The sequence below is a fragment of the Hemibagrus wyckioides genome, linkage group LG14 (genome assembly GCF_019097595.1).
Source record: "Hemibagrus wyckioides isolate EC202008001 linkage group LG14, SWU_Hwy_1.0, whole genome shotgun sequence".
Taxonomy (NCBI): domain Eukaryota; kingdom Metazoa; phylum Chordata; class Actinopteri; order Siluriformes; family Bagridae; genus Hemibagrus; species Hemibagrus wyckioides.
In genome coordinates this window covers 21,090,667-21,104,846 of record NC_080723.1, presented here as the reverse complement: position 1 = coordinate 21,104,846, position 14,180 = coordinate 21,090,667, and the positions used below count along the sequence as shown (strand labels likewise).

Genomic DNA, 14,180 nt, shown 5'->3' with positions numbered 1-14,180 from the left:
GCCATGGATGACCGCAAAGGTGTGTGCGCTGCTAAGATCCAGAGACTCTGCTTTCAGAGCTGGAGACAAGGACGCCCTAAGAACAGCGCGGGCTAGACTGTCTCGAGCTATTAGAGAGGCAAAGCGTGCACACTCCCAGAGAATCCACGGCCACTTCCAGAGCAGCGACAACACTCGGTGCATGTGGCAAGGCATCCAGTCTATCACCAACTACAGGCCTGCTCCACCTGCCTGTGACAGTGATGCCTCCCTTCCAGATGTGCTGAACAGCTTCTACGCTCGGTTTGAGGCACGTAATGACGTGACAGCGAGGAAGACCATCCTTTCCTCAGAGGACCAGGTGCTCTGTCTCACCACGGCTGACGTGTGGACAACTCTGCATAGAGTTAACCCACGGAAAGATGCTGGACCAGCTGGAAAAGTAATAGCATAAAACTTCAGACCAGAATGAACGACCATGCCCAGTTTGGTGCATGTCGCTCGAAAGCCAAAATAATTTTGTCACTCGAAAGCCAACATAATTAGCTTTTTCAAGCCAACATAATTAGGAATTATTACAACATAATTTTGTCAATGAATGCAGCCATGATTTATCTTAAAAGAGCAGCTTGAACTTGGAAGATGAATTTTTATTACCTGAGTTTTTAACTTAACAAATTTACACTTTTTGTTCAGAAGCATTACAAACCCAGATTTTGCTAAACTAAACATTATAGTATTCACACAGAGGGATGTAAGACTTGCTACACTAATGTACATATGTATGATTTGAAATTCAATTTTTATTTGTCACATATCTAATAATACAGAGTACTGAAACCTTTTATTTTGTAGTAACACAGCAGCCCCTTGGGCTTTGACAAAGTAACCACAGGTCCCACCGAGATTTGAACTCGGATCGCTGGATTCAGAGTCCAGAGTGCTAACCATTACACCATGGAACCCCACAGGGTAAGCTGTAACCGGGTTGTCCATACAGTTCAGGGCACAGGCTTATGACTTACCAGAGACAATGACGTGCAGTTTACTGAGACAGATTGAAAAAGCATAGCATTATTATTATTATTATTATTATTATTATTATTATTATTATTATTATTATTATTATTATTATTATTATTATTATTATTATTTTAAATTGGGCCTACGTGATTTATTAGCTGATAACCCAGTTTATACCATGAAAGGGTTTTCGACTAGTGGCTCCTTGTTGTTTATAATATCTTTGTGTAAAGACCAGTTTCTTAAATAAGTATGGTATACTTGGTATACAATTCTGCTGGAATTTCAGATCAATCGCTGCAAATCATCAGAATGTCTTTAAGTAACTGAGACTCCATGGAACCACACACTTGCAACAGTATTGTATGAATGTAGCATTTCAAATTCAAATTTTATTTGTCTCATACATAATAATTCACAGTAGTGAAATGTTTTAAAGTTTTTTGTAACATGTGCAGTAAAATCTTAGGACCAGGGGAAACATTACAAGTATTCGCATTTCGCGTTGGTGGATCATTACCATGTCGTAAGTACTGCTTCAAAATGCCAAAAGAAGAAACAAGAGCAAGAGACAAAAAACAGAGAGCAGGCAATTTATTGAAAATTGAATTTAAACTCAAACAGGCTGTTCATCAGCTGATGAAAAGTTTAAGACCATAGGCCAAAAAAACCTCACAACAGAACTAAAAGTGTCAAAAAAGGACTTAGTAGTGAGTAGCCCCACCGTTCTTATTGTTCACTTCAAACATTTGTTTCGGCCTGCTTGATGCGGCTGTTTCCAGGAGGCTTTGTGGGAAAGTTGTTCCATGTGGTGCAGATGACTTCACGAAGGGCATCCATTGTATGGAACTACCGTCCATTTTTGTAAACTTCCCTTGCCATCCATTCCCAAACATTCTCAAAGGGATTTAGATCAAGGGAACACACAGGATGGTCCAAAAGAGCTACATTATTCTCCTGGAAGAAGTCCTTCTACAGACGGTCGTTGTGATCTGCTAAACTAAAGATTGTAGTATTCACACAGAGGGATGTAAGACTTGCTACAGTAATGTATATATGCATGATTTCAAATTCTATTTGTCATGTACCTAATAATACAGAGTATTGAAATGTTTTATTTTGTAGCATGTGGAGCAACATAGCAGCCCCTTGGGCTTTGACAAAGTAACCACAGGTTCCACCGAGAGTTGGACTCGGATCACTGGATTCAGAGTCCAGCGTGCTAACCATTACACCATAGAGCAAGCCAAAAAGTTTACAGTAACAGTGCGGGAATTATTAAAATAATACTATCCTTAAAAAATGCATCAATAAATAGTATAACATTTTAATGATGTGTGTTTCTGAATGAAAAGATTCACAGAGCTTCAACTTCTCATTTCTTTGGAAAGAAACTCAAATATGCAGCAAAAGGGACTTTTCTGTATTAATCATAAATATAGTCTGTCAATTTCTCTTACCCCTCAGACTTAAAGATTAAAGGCATAAGGAAATGGAATCTGAGGAAAATGGGCTGATCTGGAACCAGTGGTTGTGATGGTTTAATCTGAGCACTTATGTGTATCAATTTTATTTGGATATTAAACTAGATGGACAGTTTATTGTCACTACACCCTTTATGCTTTCATGGCTGAGAGAGTTGACTTCATAGCTTTAAGTAATTTCCACTTTCCCATTGTTAATGTTTCTATGTAGTGATGGAGAAATGCAGTTTTAATTTTACATATTCTACTTCCTGCCACCTCCCAAAACCTGCCGATATGCAGGTTGGCAGAAAAGCTTACTGCACAGTTGGCCACCAGAGGTCAGTGAATCAAGTATTTTAGTTTCAGTGTGAGTCTTAGATATCTGCCATCTGCTGACTATTAGTATTTTACTTTTACTCATTTGAACTAAAATTACTATGTGTTTATTGTCCAAGATGGCAGTGCGGCAGTAGCACGCAGCGGCCTCCCCGGACCAAAATGGTGCTATTGTCCCGAAATAGCCCGACTTTCACGGCATATGGACACCAGATACAACGGTGTCCGTGTGTTCGACCGCCAGACACTACTGGATCATGGGAATTGTGCACCAGACAACGTGCACGATGACCTACGGGAAAAGTTTCATGATCTCGGCTTGCTGCGGAGACCAGGCCCCGAGCCCTCGGTGTCGCTTGATGCTCGTGGCCAGGAGAAGAGTCGACGGAAGCGGTGCGCGAGAAAGCGGAAGTGCGGAAATAGGGCGGGTGTCCGTGCTAGGCTAAAAACAAACCCTAGCCGGCCGGCACTCCCCTCCATCATTTTGTCCAACGTCTGCTCACTGGACAATAAACTGGACTACATCCGACTCCAGCGAACTACACGGCGTGAGTACAGAGACTGCTGTGTCTTTGTTTTTATGGAGACGTGGCTCAGCGACAGAGTTCCGGACGCCGCCATTCAGCTAGCCGGGCTAACCGTGTTTCGTGCCGACAGGAATGCAGCTCTGTGCGGTAAGACTCGCGGTGGTGGTGGGTGTGTTTACATCAACACGGAATGGTGTAAGGACTCTGTGCTTGTGTCTAACTACTGCTCATCGCTAGTGGAGTTTGTGACTGTTAGATGCAGACCTTTTGATTTACCCCGGGAATTCACTACCACTTTCATTCCACCCAGTGCTAATGCTGAGGAGGCTCTGTGTGAGCTGTACGGAACTATTAGCGAGCTGCAGAATGCTGTCCCCGACGGACTGATTATTATCGCCGGAGATTTCAATCATGCAACTCTCAGAACAGTGCTCCCTAAATTCCATCAACATGTGGACTTTGCTATGAGAGGGGCGAACACGCTGGATCTTGTTTACACAAACATTCCCGGCGCGTATCGTGCAGAGCCCTGCCCCCACCTTGGCTACTCAGACCACATCTCTGTTATGTTGATTCCAGCATACAGACCACTCGTCAGACGCTCTAAACCAGCTCAGAAACAGGTTAAAACCTGGCCAGCAGGAGCCATCTCTGCTCTTCAGGACTGTTTTGAGTGCACTGACTGGGACATGTTTAGGGAGGCTGCAACAAACGGCGACTCTATTGACTTGGAGGAGTACACGGCATCAGTGACCGGCTACATCGGGAAGTGCATCGATGATGTGACCGTCTCCAAGTCCATCACCATATGCTCCAACCAGAAGCCATGGATGACCGCAAAGGTGTGTGCGCTGCTAAGATCCAGAGACTCTGCTTTCAGAGCTGGAGACAAGGACGCCCTAAGAACAGCGCGGGCTAGACTGTCTCGAGCTATTAGAGAGGCAAAGCGTGCACACTCCCAGAGAATCCACGGCCACTTCCAGAGCAGCGACAACACTCGGTGCATGTGGCAAGGCATCCAGTCTATCACCAACTACAGGCCTGCTCCACCTGCCTGTGACAGTGATGCCTCCCTTCCAGATGTGCTGAACAGCTTCTACGCTCGGTTTGAGGCACGTAATGACGTGACAGCGAGGAAGACCATCCTTTCCTCAGAGGACCAGGTGCTCTGTCTCACCACGGCTGACGTGTGGACAACTCTGCATAGAGTTAACCCACGGAAAGATGCTGGACCAGCTGGAAAAGTAATAGCATAAAACTTCAGACCAGAATGAACGACCATGCCCAGTTTGGTGCATGTCGCTCGAAAGCCAAAATAATTTTGTCACTCGAAAGCCAACATAATTAGCTTTTTCAAGCCAACATAATTAGGAATTATTACAACATAATTTTGTCAATGAATGCAGCCATGATTTATCTTAAAAGAGCAGCTTGAACTTGGAAGATGAATTTTTATTACCTGAGTTTTTAACTTAACAAATTTACACTTTTTGTTCAGAAGCATTACAAACCCAGATTTTGCTAAACTAAACATTATAGTATTCACACAGAGGGATGTAAGACTTGCTACACTAATGTACATATGTATGATTTGAAATTCAATTTTTATTTGTCACATATCTAATAATACAGAGTACTGAAACGTTTTATTTTGTAGTAACACAGCAGCCCCTTGGGCTTTGACAAAGTAACCACAGGTCCCACCGAGATTTGAACTCGGATCGCTGGATTCAGAGTCCAGAGTGCTAACCATTACACCATGGAACCCCACAGGGTAAGCTGTAACCTGGTTGTCCATACAGTTCAGGGCACAGGCTTATGACTTAGCAGAGACAATGAAGTACACTTTACTGAGACAGATTGAAAAAGCATAGCATTATTATTATTATTATTATTATTATTATTATTATTATTATTATTATTATTATTATTATTATTATTATTATTATTATTATTATTATTATTATTTTAAATTGGGCCTATGTGATTTATTAGCTGATAACCCCGCTTATACAATGAAAGGGTTTTCGACTAGTGGCTCCTTGTTGTTTATAATATCTTTGTGTAAAGACCAGTATATCAAATAAGTATGGTATACTTGGTATACAATTCTGCTGGAATTTCAGATCAGTCGCTGCAAATCATCAGAATGTCTTTAAGTAACTGAGACTCCATGGAACCACACACTTGCAACAGTATTGTATGAATGTAGCATTTCAAATTCAAATTTTATTTGTCTCATACATAATAATTCACAGTAGTGAAATGTTTTAAAGTTTTTTGTAACATGTGCAGTAAAATCTTAGGACCAGGGGAAACATTACAAGTATTCGCATTTCGCGTTGGTGGATCATTACCATGTCGTAAGTACTGCTTCAAAATGCCAAAAGAAGAAACAAGGGCAAGAGACAAAAAACAGAGAGCAGGCAATTTATTGAAATTTGAATTTGAACTCCAACTGGCTGTTCATCAGCTGATGAAAAGTTTAAGACCATAGGCCAAAAAAACCTCACAACAGAACTAAAAGTGTCAAAAAAGGACTTAGTAGTGAGTAGCCCCACCATTCTTGTTGATCACTTCAAACATTTGTTTCGGCCTGCTTGATACGGCTGTTTCCAGGAGGAAGTCATCTGTGGTGCAGATGACTTCACGAAGGGCATCTATGGTATGGAACTACCGTCCATTTTTGTAAACTTCCCTTGCCATCCATTCCCAAACATTCTCAAAGGGATTTAGATCAGGGGAACACACAGGATGGTCCAAAAGAGCTACATTATTCTCCTGGAAGAAGTCCTTCTACAGACGGGCATTGTGATCTGCTAAACTAAAGATTGTAGTATTCACACAGAGGGATGTAAGACTTGCTACAGTAATGTATATATGCATGATTTCAAATTCTATTTGTCATGTACCTAATAATACAGAGTATTGAAATGTTTTATTTTGTAGCATGTGGAGCAACATAGCAGCCCCTTGGGCTTTGACAAAGTAACCACAGGTTCCACCGAGAGTTGGACTCGGATCACTGGATTCAGAGTCCAGCGTGCTAACCATTACACCATAGAGCAAGCCAAAAAGTTTACAGTAACAGTGCGGGAATTATTAAAATAATACTATCCTTAAAAAATGCATCAATAAATAGTATAACATTTTAATGATGTGTGTTTCTGAATGAAAAGATTCACAGAGCTTCAACTTCTCATTTCTTTGGAAAGAAACTCAAATATGCAGCAAAAGGGACTTTTCTGTATTAATCATAAATATAGTCTGTCAATTTCTCTTACCCCTCAGACTTAAAGATTAAAGGCATAAGGAAATGGAATCTGAGGAAAATGGGCTGATCTGGAACCAGTGGTTGTGATGGTTTAATCTGAGCACTTATGTGTATCAATTTTATTTGGATATTAAACTAGATGGACAGTTTATTGTCACTACACCCTTTATGCTTTCATGGCTGAGAGAGTTGACTTCATAGCTTTAAGTAATTTCCACTTTCCCATTGTTAATGTTTCTATGTAGTGATGGAGAAATGCAGTTTTAATTTTACATATTCTACTTCCTGCCACCTCCCAAAACCTGCCGATATGCAGGTTGGCAGAAAAGCTTACTGCACAGTTGGCCACCAGAGGTCAGTGAATCAAGTATTTTAGTTTCAGTGTGAGTCTTAGATATCTGCCATCTGCTGACTATTAGTATTTTACTTTTACTCATTTGAACTAAAATTACTATGTGTTTATTGTCCAAGATGGCAGTGCGGCAGTAGCACGCAGCGGCCTCCCCGGACCAAAATGGTGCTATTGTCCCGAAATAGCCCGACTTTCACGGCATATGGACACCAGATACAACGGTGTCCGTGTGTTCGACCGCCAGACACTACTGGATCATGGGAATTGTGCACCAGACAACGTGCACGATGACCTACGGGAAAAGTTTCATGATCTCGGCTTGCTGCGGAGACCAGGCCCCGAGCCCTCGGTGTCGCTTGATGCTCGTGGCCAGGAGAAGAGTCGACGGAAGCGGTGCGCGAGAAAGCGGAAGTGCGGAAATAGGGCGGGTGTCCGTGCTAGGCTAAAAACAAACCCTAGCCGGCCGGCACTCCCCTCCATCATTTTGTCCAACGTCTGCTCACTGGACAATAAACTGGACTACATCCGACTCCAGCGAACTACACGGCGTGAGTACAGAGACTGCTGTGTCTTTGTTTTTATGGAGACGTGGCTCAGCGACAGAGTTCCGGACGCCGCCATTCAGCTAGCCGGGCTAACCGTGTTTCGTGCCGACAGGAATGCAGCTCTGTGCGGTAAGACTCGCGGTGGTGGTGGGTGTGTTTACATCAACACGGAATGGTGTAAGGACTCTGTGCTTGTGTCTAACTACTGCTCATCGCTAGTGGAGTTTGTGACTGTTAGATGCAGACCTTTTGATTTACCCCGGGAATTCACTACCACTTTCATTCCACCCAGTGCTAATGCTGAGGAGGCTCTGTGTGAGCTGTACGGAACTATTAGCGAGCTGCAGAATGCTGTCCCCGACGGACTGATTATTATCGCCGGAGATTTCAATCATGCAACTCTCAGAACAGTGCTCCCTAAATTCCATCAACATGTGGACTTTGCTATGAGAGGGGCGAACACGCTGGATCTTGTTTACACAAACATTCCCGGCGCGTATCGTGCAGAGCCCTGCCCCCACCTTGGCTACTCAGACCACATCTCTGTTATGTTGATTCCAGCATACAGACCACTCGTCAGACGCTCTAAACCAGCTCAGAAACAGGTTAAAACCTGGCCAGCAGGAGCCATCTCTGCTCTTCAGGACTGTTTTGAGTGCACTGACTGGGACATGTTTAGGGAGGCTGCAACAAACGGCGACTCTATTGACTTGGAGGAGTACACGGCATCAGTGACCGGCTACATCGGGAAGTGCATCGATGATGTGACCGTCTCCAAGTCCATCACCATATGCTCCAACCAGAAGCCATGGATGACCGCAAAGGTGTGTGCGCTGCTAAGATCCAGAGACTCTGCTTTCAGAGCTGGAGACAAGGACGCCCTAAGAACAGCGCGGGCTAGACTGTCTCGAGCTATTAGAGAGGCAAAGCGTGCACACTCCCAGAGAATCCACGGCCACTTCCAGAGCAGCGACAACACTCGGTGCATGTGGCAAGGCATCCAGTCTATCACCAACTACAGGCCTGCTCCACCTGCCTGTGACAGTGATGCCTCCCTTCCAGATGTGCTGAACAGCTTCTACGCTCGGTTTGAGGCACGTAATGACGTGACAGCGAGGAAGACCATCCTTTCCTCAGAGGACCAGGTGCTCTGTCTCACCACGGCTGACGTGTGGACAACTCTATGCAGAGTTAACCCACGAAAAGATGCTGGACCAGCTGGAAAAGTAATAGCATAAAACTTCAGACCAGAATGAACGACCATGCCCAGTTTGGTGCATGTCGCTCGAAAGCCAAAATAATTTTGTCACTCGAAAGCCAACATAATTAGCTTTTTCAAGCCAACATAATTAGGAATTATTACAACATAATTTTGTCAATGAATGCAGCCATGATTTATCTTAAAAGAGCAGCTTGAACTTGGAAGATGAATTTTTATTACCTGAGTTTTTAACTTAACAAATTTACACTTTTTGTTCAGAAGCATTACAAACCCAGATTTTGCTAAACTAAACATTATAGTATTCACACAGAGGGATGTAAGACTTGCTACACTAATGTACATATGTATGATTTGAAATTCAATTTTTATTTGTCACATATCTAATAATACAGAGTACTGAAACCTTTTATTTTGTAGTAACACAGCAGCCCCTTGGGCTTTGACAAAGTAACCACAGGTCCCACCGAGATTTGAACTCGGATCGCTGGATTCAGAGTCCAGAGTGCTAACCATTACACCATGGAACCCCACAGGGTAAGCTGTAACCTGGTTGTCCATACAGTTCAGGGCACAGGCTTATGACTTACCAGAGACAATGACGTGCAGTTTACTGAGACAGATTGAAAAAGCATAGCATTATTATTATTCATTTTTTTTTAAATTGGGCCTACGTGATTTATTAGCTGATAACCCAGTTTATACCATGAAAGGGTTTTCGACTAGTGGCTCCTTGTTGTTTATAATATCTTTGTGTAAAGACCAGTTTCTTAAATAAGTATGGTATACTTGGTATACAATTCTGCTGGAATTTCAGATCAATCGCTGCAAATCATCAGAATGTCTTTAAGTAACTGAGACTCCATGGAACCACACACTTGCAACAGTATTGTATGAATGTAGCATTTCAAATTCAAATTTTATTTGTCTCATACATAATAATTCACAGTAGTGAAATGTTTTAAAGTTTTTTGTAACATGTGCAGTAAAATCTTAGGACCAGGGGAAACATTACAAGTATTCGCATTTCGCGTTGGTGGATCATTACCATGTCGTAAGTACTGCTTCAAAATGCCAAAAGAAGAAACAAGAGCAAGAGACAAAAAACAGAGAGCAGGCAATTTATTGAAAATTGAATTTAAACTCAAACAGGCTGTTCATCAGCTGATGAAAAGTTTAAGACCATAGGCCAAAAAAACCTCACAACAGAACTAAAAGTGTCAAAAAAGGACTTAGTAGTGAGTAGCCCCACCGTTCTTATTGTTCACTTCAAACATTTGTTTCGGCCTGCTTGATGCGGCTGTTTCCAGGAGGCTGGTGGGAAAGTTGTTCCATGTGGTGCAGATGACTTCACGAAGGGCATCCATTGTATGGAACTACCGTCCATTTTTGTAAACTTCCCTTGCCATCCATTCCCAAACATTCTCAAAGGGATTTAGATCAAGGGAACACACAGGATGGTCCAAAAGAGCTACATTATTCTCCTGGAAGAAGTCCTTCTACAGACGGTCGTTGTGATCAGCAGCATTATCCTGTTGAAAGACCCAGTCATTTCAGAATAGACAAGGGCCCTAAGTCAAGAGCGATGCCCGCTGCAACATGTTCACATGGCCAGCCGCCGTTTGATGCCCCTGCCCAACCTGAAGCTCCATTTTCCCATTGAAGGAAAAAGCTCCCCAAATCATGACGTAGCCTCCTCCACTAAGCTGTGTAGAAAACATCTCCAGTTGGAACTCCTTGTCACGCCAGTAACGTTAGAAGCCATCAGGACCATCCAGGTTCATTTTTTTCTCATAAGAGAAATCAACTAAAGATTGTAGTTTTCACATAGTGGGATGGAAGACTTGCTACAGTAATGTATATATGTATGATTTTAAGTTAAAATTTTATTTGTAACTTTCTCCTTTATTTTAACACTTCGGACAGTAAGCTAATTGGCCTTTGACCAGGAAGCCACAGGTTCCACCGAGATTTGAACTCAGATCACTGGATTCAAAGTCCAGAGTGCTAACCATTACACCATGGAACCACATATGAGTTCGGCATTGGGCGATGACTAAGGGTAACAATCTGATGGGGGTTTCGTTAGGGTCCTACAGCAAACTTTTATTTCACACACACATTTAAATTTTTATTATTTATTTTCCAGGAAGTTGAGTAAAAAGTGTTTTTTTAATGATTAACAAAGTGGATGTAAGAAAACACCACATTTCAAATTGTTAGGAATTCAAGCAGTCAATCATTTGATGTGTGGAGAATTGGGAGAAGCAATTCAGGAAAAACATCCAGGGCACACGGAAAACAAGTGAACGAGTCAGACTTTAATCGATCTCAATCAAGCCCCATCACAATGCACCTGTAAGCTAATAAGAGGGGCTTTTTATTTTATTGGTCACATTTTATGGTGTTGCAAGGTCAGCAATCTAGTGGGGTTTCATTAGGGTCCTCCAGGAAATTTTAAATTCACACACGCACACGCTTTTAATTTTTTAGTTTTTTCCCCAAGGAACTTGATTGTGGATAATGAAAACCCTCATATTTATATTTATTATGAGCACATGAGTTTTTAACTAAACAAATTCACACTTTTTGTTCAGAAGCATTACAAACCCAGATTTTGCTGCAAATCAACTAATGATTGTAGTTTTCACACAATGGGATGGAAGACTTGCTACAGTAACGTATAATTTGAAATTCCATCTTTATTTGTCACTTACCTAATAACACAGAGTACTGAAATGTTTTATTTTGTAGTAACACAGCAGCCCCTTGGGCTTTGACAGAGTAACCACAGGTCCCACCGAGATTTGAACTCGGATCGCTGGATTCAGAGTCCAGAGTGCTAACCATTACACCATGGAACCACACAGAACCAGCTGTCCCTGGCTGTCCATACAGTTCAGGGCACAGGCTTATGACTTAGCAGAGACAATGAAGTACACTTTACTGAGACAGATTGAAAAAGCATAGCATTATTATTATTATTATTATTATTATTTTAAATTGGGCCTATGTGATTTATTAGCTGATAACCCCGCTTATACAATGAAAGGGTTTTCGACTAGTGGCTCCTTGTTGTTTATAATATCTTTGTGTAAAGACCAGTATATCAAATAAGTATGGTATACTTGGTATACAATTCTGCTGGAATTTCAGATCAATCGCTGCAAATCATCAGAATGTCTTTACGTAACTGAGACTCCATGGAACCACACACTTGCAACAGTATTGTATGAATGTAGGATTTCAAATTCAAATTTTATTTCTCATACATAATAATTCACAGTAGTGAAATGTTTTAAAGTTTTTTGTAACATGTACAGTAAAATCTTAGGACCAGGGGAAACATTACAAGTATTCACATTTTGTGTTGGTGGATTGTAACCATGTCGTAAGTACTGCTTCAAAATGCCAAAAGAAGAAACAAGGGCAAGAGACAAAAAACAGAGAGCAGGCAATTTATTGAAATTTGAATTTGAACTCCAACTGGCTGTTCATCAGCTGATGAAAAGTTTAAGACCATAGGCCAAAAACCTCACAACAGAACTAAAAGTGTCAAAAGGACTTAGTAGTGAGTAGCCCCACCATTCTTGTTGATCACTTCAAACATTTGTTTCGGCCTGCTTGATACGGCTGTTTCCAGGAGGAAGTCATCTGTGGTGCAGATGACTTCACGAAGGGCATCTATGGTATGGAACTACCGTCCATTTTTGTAAACTTCCCTTGCCATCCATTCCCAAACATTCTCAAAGGGATTTAGATCAGGGGAACACACAGGATGGTCCAAAAGAGCTACATTATTCTCCTGGAAGAAGTCCTTCTACAGACGGGCATTGTGATCTGCTAAACTAAAGATTGTAGTATTCACACAGAGGGATGTAAGACTTGCTACAGTAATGTATATATGCATGATTTCAAATTCTATTTGTCATGTACCTAATAATACAGAGTATTGAAATGTTTTATTTTGTAGCATGTGGAGCAACATAGCAGCCCCTTGGGCTTTGACAAAGTAACCACAGGTTCCACCGAGAGTTGGACTCGGATCACTGGATTCAGAGTCCAGCGTGCTAACCATTACACCATAGAGCAAGCCAAAAAGTTTACAGTAACAGTGCGGGAATTATTAAAATAATACTATCCTTAAAAAATGCATCAATAAATAGTATAACATTTTAATGATGTGTGTTTCTGAATGAAAAGATTCACAGAGCTTCAACTTCTCATTTCTTTGGAAAGAAACTCAAATATGCAGCAAAAGGGACTTTTCTGTATTAATCATAAATATAGTCTGTCAATTTCTCTTACCCCTCAGACTTAAAGATTAAAGGCATAAGGAAATGGAATCTGAGGAAAATGGGCTGATCTGGAACCAGTGGTTGTGATGGTTTAATCTGAGCACTTATGTGTATCAATTTTATTTGGATATTAAACTAGATGGACAGTTTATTGTCACTACACCCTTTATGCTTTCATGGCTGAGAGAGTTGACTTCATAGCTTTAAGTAATTTCCACTTTCCCATTGTTAATGTTTCTATGTAGTGATGGAGAAATGCAGTTTTAATTTTACATATTCTACTTCCTGCCACCTCCCAAAACCTGCCGATATGCAGGTTGGCACAAAAGCTTACTGCACAGTTGGCCACCAGAGGTCAGTGAATCAAGTATTTTAGTTTCAGTGTGAGTCTTAGATATCTGCCATCTGCTGACTATTAGTATTTTACATTTACTCATTTGAACTAAAATTACTATGTGTTTATTGTCCAAGATGGCAGTGCGGCAGTAGCACGCAGCGGCCTCCCGGACCAAAATGGTGCTATTGTCCCGAAATAGCCCGACTTTCACGGCATATGGACACCAGATACAACGGTGTCCGTGTGTTCGACCGCCAGACACTACTGGATCATGGGAATCGTGCACCAGACAACGTGCACGATGACCTACGGGAAAAAGTTTCATGATCTCGGCTTGCTGCGGAGACCAGGCCCCGAGCCCTCGGTGTAAACGATGCTCGTGGCCAGGAGAAGAGTCGACGGAAGCGGTCGCGAGAAAGCGGAAGTGCGGAAATAGGGCGGGTGTCCGTGCTAGGCTAAAAACAAACCCTAGCCGGCCGGCACTCCCCTCCATCATTTTGTCCAACGTCTGCTCACTGGACAATAAACTGGACTACATCCGACTCCAGCGAACTACACGGCGTGAGTACAGAGACTGCTGTGTCTTTGTTTTTATGGAGACGTGGCTCAGCGACAGAGTTCCGGACGCCGCCATTCAGCTAGCCGGGCTAACCGTGTTTCGTGCCGACAGGAATGCAGCTCTGTGCGGTAAGACTCGCGGTGGTGGTGGGTGTGTTTACATCAACACGGAATGGTGTAAGGACTCTGTGCTTGTGTCTAACTACTGCTCATCGCTAGTGGAGTTTGTGACTGTTAGATGCAGACCTTTTGATTTACCCCGGGAA

At 42.1% G+C, this 14,180-nt stretch overlaps 5 non-coding genes across 5 annotated transcripts; all 5 read right to left on the bottom strand.

Annotated features, from left to right (window-relative positions):
- Window positions 1-872: 872 nt before the first annotated feature.
- Window positions 873-944, bottom strand: trnaq-cug (transfer RNA glutamine (anticodon CUG)). The gene has a single exon. It is a non-coding gene; the product is annotated as a tRNA-Gln (tRNA).
- A 4,082-nt stretch (window positions 945-5,026) lies between these two features.
- Window positions 5,027-5,098, bottom strand: trnaq-cug (transfer RNA glutamine (anticodon CUG)). Its single transcript has one exon. It is a non-coding gene; the product is annotated as a tRNA-Gln (tRNA).
- Window positions 5,099-9,179: 4,081 nt separating this feature from the next.
- trnaq-cug (transfer RNA glutamine (anticodon CUG)) lies at window positions 9,180-9,251 on the bottom strand. Its single transcript has one exon. It is a non-coding gene; the product is annotated as a tRNA-Gln (tRNA).
- A 1,427-nt stretch (window positions 9,252-10,678) lies between these two features.
- Window positions 10,679-10,750, bottom strand: trnaq-uug (transfer RNA glutamine (anticodon UUG)). The gene has a single exon. It is a non-coding gene; the product is annotated as a tRNA-Gln (tRNA).
- Window positions 10,751-11,513: 763 nt separating this feature from the next.
- trnaq-cug (transfer RNA glutamine (anticodon CUG)) lies at window positions 11,514-11,585 on the bottom strand. Its single transcript has one exon. It is a non-coding gene; the product is annotated as a tRNA-Gln (tRNA).
- Window positions 11,586-14,180: the final 2,595 nt, after the last annotated feature.